This window comes from Haliotis asinina, chromosome 9 (genome assembly GCF_037392515.1).
Source record: "Haliotis asinina isolate JCU_RB_2024 chromosome 9, JCU_Hal_asi_v2, whole genome shotgun sequence".
Lineage (NCBI taxonomy): Eukaryota > Metazoa > Mollusca > Gastropoda > Lepetellida > Haliotidae > Haliotis > Haliotis asinina.
Window position 1 is genome coordinate 11795273 of NC_090288.1, and position 9875 is coordinate 11805147.

Sequence of the window (9875 nt, forward strand, 5' to 3'; positions counted from 1 at the left end):
TGACTCTGTCCATGGGCTGTGTGTAAATTATGTTCAGGATGCAGTTTTAATGATGTGAAATATGTTTATTTCTTTCTGATATGTTGTGGCACTGAAGCTCAAATTTCACTTCTGAGGTACTTCTCAATACCTGATCCTGCTAAGGGAGGGTTAAAAAATATTACAAATTTTGGGGGAGTGGACATGATTAAAGTGGCTATTTTCTCCTAAAATGCAGAGTTGGGTAATGCAAAAAACAAACCAACTCCATTTAAAAGGAGACCTATTCAGACAGGAGAGTCAGAACTCTAGGAAAATCTACATTTGCTTCATTTAGGGATTTTGCAGTGGAGGAAGCGCTCAGTGGAACAAAAAATAAAATGTGGTTCAGAGACACCCCTTCTTGATTAATCAACGATGGTTTGTAAAAATTAATATGCTAAATTGAAACATTAGATTGGGAGGTTTAGATTTCTTATCAAAGTCATGACAGAAAGAATTAAATTCAATAATCTTGAAGAAAGCTGGAAATCACTTTAAGTAAGACCGTTAAACCAAGCGCCATGGCTCTCAACTTTCAATTAAAGAATGTGTTCATCTTAACGTTATTCAAAGACACATCATTATCTCAAGGTTCCGTGCTTAAAGATCATGCTATTTTCCTGTCCTGTTACTGTTAGCGTTAGAATTTAGAATCGTATCAACGCTCAGTTTCAATTTTCACACTTCCTGTGTTTCAATAATCACTAACACTTGGATCAGACAGTTTTTCAACAAAATGGAAACAAATTATCTGGGCAAGATGTTATTAATCATGAATGCTGCAGAACTGATTCTCGAATGGTAGAGTTAGGCATAAAATCATTAAACATGTGCTTACTAATTTGAACCCATTCAAAAATAGGGCACAAATTGTATTGGTGTTTTATCTTTCACACAAACATGGTATTTTGTACATAATTTATAATCTGACAGAAAATGTGTTTATTCATCTGTAGTGAAATTTAAGAAAAAAGTTTAATCTGTGCCAAAAATCTCTGAGGCCGCTAGCCTGCATTTGGCCCTCAGCATAATTCTGTTTGCATTTACCAGTGCTTTAACACTACTCAAAACAAGTTAAGGATGTCAGATGATCTTTAGTTTCTTTCAGGAAAAGGCAAAATTTAATATTGTTGAACTTACTAGGATTTTAGGATGGGGCTGCAAACTGGTCATAAAAGATTAACTGTAAATATAAGAAAAAATTGGATGGCTACAAGCAGTGTAGGAAAGATGTTGAAATTCTTGTCTGTCCACAGGACTGGCTGGTCAAATATTTTATCAGTCCTGCCAAAATCTAGCATGTTCTCCAAATATAAATACAACATCATCTCAAGACCTAAAACTGATTTGTTTTATTTTAAGCTATCATTTAATATGCACACACAGAGCTTGGGCCGTTAAATCTCTCCTACGAGAATCATCTGGTTTTAAAACAGTACAGAACTAGTCTTAAGACAAGTCATCAAAATCTCCATCAAGATCTGAAAAATTACTGTATGTGAGGACGGACTAGGATTTTATAACCCATCCTCCACAAAATTCATTCATCTCGGATGTTGGGATGGGGTATCTTTAATACAGTGTTGGCTGGTAAACAACAATAATGTCCAGTTTAGTTTTGTAGAACAGGATAAAAAACACAGACCTTTAGCTTTTTGGGCAGACTCTTTTCACTTGCCTATGGGGGTTTTCTCAACAAGGGTAGCCTAGTGGTTCAAGCATTTGCTCAAGACGCTAAGGACCTGGGTTTGATTCCCAACATACGTATGTGTAAATACCAGTTTGGGCAACTTCTGTTGTGATATTGCAGGAAATATTGCAGAAAGTGGTGTAGAACCCAAATACCTCATTATCTTGACATAAAATCAAAGACACTACTGACCAAACTGTCACCAGTTTCTGCACATGTGTCAACAATAACAATGCAATCTCCTTACACAAACAAGTCTTATCAAACAATCTGTGAAGTTAAGGGGTTAGAATGGATCTTCAGTAACCCATGCTTGCCATAAGAGCAAGTAACAGGATTGGGTGGTCAGGCTCTGTGACTCCGTTGTCACAGGTCATCATATTCCGCCTGCATAGATTGATGCTCATGCTGTTGATCACTGGCATGCTTGGTCCAGACTGATTATTCACAGACCTCCATTTAGCTATAATACTGCTGTGAGCGGCATGAAAATAAACTTTTGATCAGCAGTGATCCATGCTCTTGACATCAATCACTGGACTGCCTGGTCCAGACTTGATTATACACACAGATCAGCGTCATATTGCTGGGAAATTGCTGAGTGCGGCATTTAGTAGCATTAAACAACAAACAAACAAATATAATTTACAAGTCTGTCTCCAGTGTAAAGCTTATCCAATCATTATCTCAACATCCATAACATGTACCAAAATGATGCACAAAGCGCCAAGCTAGTATACCAAACAGCAAAAGAAACGGAACTCTGGCTTGTAGTCAAGTTTTTATGCAGAAGATCTAACACGAAGGCTTACTCTTACGAGATTTTAGTTGTTTTAAAATTATGCCTCTTTTACTGTTTAGTATAGATATTACCGTCTTGGAACAGACAGTTGTAGAATTTATTACCAGATAATAAAATGATTACATTCATTTCAATACAAAACCATCAATAGGAAATTTGTGAATCATCAAATTAATTAATATTTTAGGCTAAGCAAAAACGTCATGATGAGAAAGGACCACACTGAGTTTGAAGACTGGCTACCAGGAATCATATATAGTTTCAAAATACAAGTCCAAGTGAAGTGTCTACATGTATTTCTGTTTGACATTCCAAGCAGAACTTGGGAAAACTGTCAGACACACTATGTTACCGTGGTGACTGCAACACTGTACTGAGAAACTCGCCATCTAAAAATACTTACATATTAGACTGAAGTTCACAATAATCTCACACATTAATTGTTGTAAAGATCATGAAGAACTGCCACAACAGTAGGCATTTCCAATAGTCTGCAAAATGATTGCCGATAAATGTGCGCTTCTGTTTGAGGTCACGTTATTTAACATGTTTATGGTCAGAGACATTTATGAAAAATTCAAATCTGACAGTCATATTGTGCGAATTGTGTGTTTATGAAATTAAAATGTGTTCCGATCTTCATATTTTATAAATATCAGTCAATACGACGCTGTAGTTTTTTTACATTATTTTCAATGCACCAGCACGGATGGAACAACCGTGAAAAACATTTTCAGACAAAAAAAATAATTATCTAAAACTGCCAACCCCAAATGCAAAAAATGATGTGACCTTATTACGAATACCTGAAACATTTTTAGACACAATCAAACAATTATTTCACACTGTTAACTCTAAATGTAAAATATGATATTATGAACTGTAGTTTCCTGTTATTCTCTGACCAGAAATAACAAACTGTCCAATTTTCTCAAAAACAACATTTTGTGTTTCCATTAATATAAAAGCATTACTTTAATTAATATTATAAAATAAAAAGTAAAAAAAACTATACATTTGAAACTGGAAATTCCAAAATACAGACTGCAAATCTTGCGTCAATTTTTAATATGTAATACAACACTCCTATATATATACACAATACATAATTTTCAACCATGTATAATATACAGATGGAAAGACTTAAAACCAGATCAACCTTGCAATTTCACTAAATAAATGTTAGAAATTTTTCATTGCAGAAGGAATGCATTAAAAAATATTAAAAAACCTTTTTCAGGATTACATTATAACTTTCTGTTGATAGGCTACTCCAGACTGTTCCATGGTTTTCAACTTTCTCTTACCCAGAATTCCATGCAAGAAGCATTACCCAGGATACCTCTACCACAGAGTTCCAAGTAAAAACTAAATATCATAACAGTTATGATGTTTTGTTTCATTGTTTACTAATTTTGTACACATGCAAATTTGAGAGCTGTAGCATCTGAACACAATGATGACTTCAAGCATAGTTTTGCTAATAAACAGCTTGATAAGATGCCAAAATGGGTTTAGGATTGTTTCAGCTGGTCAAATATAACACACATTCATATAAACTATTCATAGCATGCATTATTTTTACAATTTTAGTCATGCTGATAGGGTACACTGAAAACACTATATTTGGTCATTGCAATATTTAACATCCCATGGGCTGCAATATTAATCACAATTTTTGATAAATGGATCTCAGCCGTTTCAAATTTTGAAATTTGGATTGATAATTTTGTATCAACTACCAATTTGTCCTACTTACCAAAACCTGTGTGACAAAATTTGCATCAGTTTGTGAGATGACCTGAGAGTGTAACATGTTGCATAAACTCCAAACAGACCTTGCAACATTTTAATCTATTATCTATACACAGCAGCAGTGCTCTTGTGAGTGAGTGAGTGAGTTTAGTTTTACGTCGCACTTAGCAATATTCCAGCTATATGGCGACGGTCTGTAAATAATCGAGTCTGGACCAGACAATCCAGTGATCAACAACATGAGCATCGATCTGCACAATTGGGAACCGATGACATGTGTCAACCAAGTCAGCTAGTCTGACCACCCGATCCCGTTAGTCGCCTCTTACGACAAGCATAGTCACCTTTTATGGCAAGCATGGGTTGCTGAAGGCCTATTCTACCCCGGGACCTTCACGGGTCCAGTGCTCTTGTATGTATGATACCTGCTCATAATAAAAATCCAGAAAGAAATTCAAGCATTCAAACTGAAAATACCAGCTGCGACTATAACAACTTGTTCAAATCCAGAGTCTTGTAAAATTGTCAAGTCGAGTAAGCCTTAACTATACAGTCCATATTATACCACTAAATTTGATGGAAAGTTTCTGTTCAGACAAACAGCTTAAATTATTTGTGGCATATACTGAGAGAATGTATTGGGTAATTACTTTTGGTAGCTGTACACTAATGGAATATTAAAACATCACATGTGTAATTATCCTAACAACATATTGCATAACAATGACTTTTAGCGCACTTTTACATGAATGCAAAGTGTGCATATGAACGTGGGTGTGTCCTTCATGAATTAATCTATTATGAAAATTTCTCAAGACACAAGGTTTAAAATAAATTTTGTACATAAAACTGTACACAATATTGTAAATCTGAAACCTTGAACAAGTGATTCATGTTAACTGCTATTTGTAGCAAATAATCCTGCAATATCAATGCTAGAGAAACCAGAAATGACCTTTACACATTGTGCCCATATGGGGAATTGAACCCGGACCTTGCACAAAATGAGAAAATGGATTTGCCACTTGGCTATCAAACTGTCCAAAACCACTCAAGAAATATTACATAAAAAATCTACATTAACAACTCATCATAGACAATAAGTTTGATGGTTGCCATCTTCCACGAAGCATGAAAGACGAAATGAGTAGGCCACACATAAATGGCCTGCTGACAGTGACATAAGACTTTTTGCGCAAACTTTACACTCAAACTGGGATATTAACCATGATCTGAATAAGTCTGGGGACATGTTTGAGACTCTTAGTCCTAGGAAGGTCATATCTTTATGTTCTATATAAATCTCTCATCTAAATCTTTGGTGTTTATTAACAGATGGAACTGTGAGTTTAATGCTTAAGTCTCATGTTACTGAACAGTGCATTGAGAAACTTTCTAATACTGTCAATCAATATGCATGAACTATTTTCAGTCACTTAAACATCTATGACCTTGAAAGCAACTATTACAATATTGCATTTTTGTGAGGTAGTAATTCTTGTCAAATCAACAACAGTCATGTTATTTTAACAACATTCATCATTTGACCGCTGAATCTTTGGTTGATCTACATCTCCTGGATAATTCTACTTAAAGAAATTTGGTAACTGTCAACACATATGTTTGTGTTTATATACTTCCAAATTTATTGCTGGCTCAACATCTATTTTCATATTATGTTCATATGAAAGTCCATTCTCCAGTTACCTTTCATTTTTCCAGAGCCATTTCAAAGGATAGGATGAATATTCTACTTCAAGGTATAATTTTGCAAAAGTCTAAGTAAACTGCAATAAATGGAGCAACGCTGCAGTTGGGTGGTGCATACAAATGCATTGCAGCAGCCTCGTGCAGACAGCATGACCTATTTCTGCAGGCAAATCTAGACTTCTAAAATTATCCTGTTGCAGACTCCATATTTGCAAACAGCCTGTTATTTCCCAGTACGTAATTCATAGGGTGAACATGACGATTAGTGCTCAAATGCAAGAACTGGAGAAGTCTTTCGTTTCAATGACCTTTCAGTTCAACAAGGAAGTACCGCATCCTTTGACCGTTCATTTGCATAAAATATGCACATAACCTACTTCTCGTGAGACCATATGCTAAAGGACAAAGGTCGCAAAAATCGATACGTCTCTTCGACAAATTGCGGGAAAACAGTCCAGGGGCGATACGCCCGTTGACTTAGATCAGCAAAACAAAAAACATAGGTATAAATACAGCATGTTGTTTGTGTTGACAAATGTCAGAAGCTAGCTAAAGACGGGTTTGAGCAAGTTGACCGTGTCAATGATATACAAACACCCAAAGGTCATGCACTCAACCCATGTGGGTGACTAGCCACAGGGTTATGTTTACAACATGCAACGCATACCGCTGGGACCATCTACATCGTTCTGTATAGTCCCCGAGAGTTGGAACAAACGTGGGATACAGCCCACGCTAAACCACGTAGCCTGAAAATTGCGTTGATACTGTGAGAATCATAATCGTAAAGAAAAACCCGACAAGGAATGGCGGCGACGCACATATTTTCAATCCCGACAGTCGGTCATGGTAAACGCCTCACAGCGACAAAATGGTGGTACACACACTGGACTAAATTAAAGCATTTGAATGTTAGATACCTTACAGATTGCTGTTGTCTTCAAACCCACTGGTTAAGTTGCTAAATCCCAAGAAATCCTTCTACGTCCGGGCAGACAGGAATAAAGGTCAGAGGTTGTGACCTATGCTGGGAGACGCAGAGGATACAGAAATGTGATTGGCTGAATCTTACGTCAACCCTTTTGAATCTCGGGTCACCACGTGTGGATTCGCGCGACTTTGTTAGTGCGCGATGATTTTACTCTACTTTCTCCAATAAGTATGTTTGCCTGTTTGCATTCAAGGTAATTCCACACGGAACTACACAGTGTTCGTTAGAATGTTAAGCATTCAAACCTCAGAGGAAACATTATTTACATATGTTTCCCAATCGATTATTTTCAAAATAGAGATAGAAAATGTAAACAGGTGTCTTCACAGTGTTCGAAGCGTACATAAAATCACAAAGCATTTTCCATTTCAAAGGACATGCATGCATGCTTACTTAGACGATTCTTCTTCCCATTAATTTATCATCAATGCAGATTCAACTGTTTTTGGTTTAGTAACTGTTTTACACTAGTTTCTCAGTAATGGGTTTTAGGACACCATTTACAATGCGGTAGCTCACTCCTTATTAGTGACGCATCCTTATTAGTGACCCCAAAAATATGATATGCAGAGTGAGGCAATAGCAATTACTGTCATTTGAATACATTTACAGAAGTATATCAAACCACCACCTGCATCCAATCTAACAACTACACTTAATATAAGTTAATAAAGACAATTATTATACATATTTTTAACATGGAAACAATATCCCGTATACGACCGTCCACGTGACGTTGTAAGGATTGTAACACCACCGAGTCGATTGTTTTTAAAAGCTTTGCAATAATGGACTCTGGAGCGAGGATAGTTTAGCGCCGCTTTTAGCAATATTCCAGTAACATCATGGCGGAAATGAAATACATCAATGTGATCATGAAATAATACCCTATAAATGAACTTTAGGTATTTCACATTCCCTTTTGATAGATAGCTGGCGATTTCATGTATTTTAAGCGTGAAGGTATTAATATCCAATTAAAAGCAAAAATCGTAAAATCGGCGAGCCCCTCAGCCGTCTCTTGTCACTAACATGGCTGACGACAAATTTTCACGGTTTCCAAGGGTCAGTAGGTGGAAAAGTGTTATCATAATTCACGGTACAGGTCGCAAACACATTTATTGCTTGATAAGTTGAGACACAACCATGGCGACGATGATGCACTATCACGGCTACGATGACACACAATCAGGGTCACGATGACACACAATCAGGGTCACGATGACACACAATCAGGGCCACCATGACACACAATCAGGGCCACAATGAGACAAAATCATGGCCACGATGACACACAATCATGGCCACGATGACACGCTATCATGGCTACGATGACACACAATCAAAACAACAATGACGCACAATCAAGGCAACGATGACGAACAATCAGTGTTACGTTAATTCCCATGCTGTTGATCACTGGATTGTCAGGCCGAAACTCGAATAAATACAGACTAAGGCCATATAACTGCTCTTGAATGCGGCGTGAATCAACAAACAAACAAATACTTCAGCATAGCCATGCATGTCCTCTATATAATCTTTCGAGCAAATAGGATATGCCCTATAATTTCATATTGTCTCAAATGAAACACACATGAAATAGTTATTCGATATTTCATGATGTGTTGTGGACCTTACATCGGGCGACCTTTTTCAGTTAGTAGTAATACTTTCATTATGTTTATTATTACGATAGTGGTAAAATCCAGTCTTCACGTTTGTTGCCTCTTTTGTCCGGGGGTTAACAAATCGTTCAGAAATCGGGAAATTTAAAACGTCTGGTAGCCATTAGATTTTAAGTGACCTTTACCATTGTATATAGACCTCAGGCCAAACGCACAATAAAGTCCCTTTGACATTTGACGTGATCGTAAATATAATTTGATAAACATGTTGATGTCATCAAACTTGTTTTAAGAGCGTTTAAATTTAACATGAAATATACAAAATGTATAGTGTGTTTCCTTTGCCTGTAGGGGCGGTGGTTTAGCCTAATGGTTAAAGCGTTCAATCGTGACGTAGAAGACCCAGGTTCGATTTCCCAAATGGGTACAATATGTGAAACCAACTTCTTGTGTCCCCTGCCCTGATGTTGCTGGAATGTTGCTGAAAGCTAAAACTAACTCACTCACTCACTTTTCATGTAAGCATCAAACTTACCTTACCAACATTTTGAAGTCGAATGTGCAATATTTCTACGCTTATAACGAACATACTTGAAACAAATCAACGCATGCAGCTAACTTGTTTTAAAACCCACTCTCACTCCATAGAAGTCGAAATACCTATAACGAAGTGCGCTTATAACGAACTACATTAGAGTTCGTTACAACTGTCGTTGATGTAACACCAATATATTGTCACATAATTTCGATGTGGCGTGTTGCCTCGAGAAACTGAAAAGGGCAACGCTGAAAATAAAAAAGCGTATGAAGAACACTTATGTAAACTTTGGAAAAAAAACAATCAAACCAGGTGGAAAATGAGTGTCGCGTTTTGTTAATGTGAAATGAGTGTAAAGGATATATTTTGAGAAATCCATTACCGCTAAATGTTGGGGAGGACACTATGACAAGGTCGGTTTGTAATGTGCAGTGCTGGGAAGAAACGCTTACCTCTTCAAGGAAGGTACTTAGTATAATTTATACATAACGTGTTTCGGGCAGGGGGATAGCCCAGCGGTTAAAGCGTTCGATAGTCACACCGAGGGACCGGGTTTGATTCTCCACGTGGGTACAGCAGGTAAAGCCCATTTATGATGTTCCCCGTCGCGAATTGCTGGAATACAGCAAAGAGAAGTGTGAAATCTAACTCGCTCACTATACGTGTTTTAACTGAGAAGGCCAAGGCTAAATATGTCATCAGTTGTTATTACCCTTGTCACTAGGTAGAAACTTGAATTT

The 9875-nt window shown here is 37.0% G+C and overlaps 1 protein-coding gene across 5 annotated transcripts in view; it reads right to left on the reverse strand.

Annotated features, from left to right (window-relative positions):
* LOC137296949 (orphan steroid hormone receptor 2-like) overlaps positions 1 to 6973 on the reverse strand; it is a 49545-nt gene extending 42572 nt beyond the window's left edge. For all 5 annotated transcript variants that reach the window (XM_067828871.1, XM_067828870.1, XM_067828869.1 and 2 more), the window contains exon 1: positions 6899 to 6973. The gene's annotated coding sequence lies outside the window, so the exon portion shown is untranslated. The remainder of the gene's footprint in view (positions 1 to 6898) is intronic.
* Positions 6974 to 9875: the final 2902 nt, after the last annotated feature.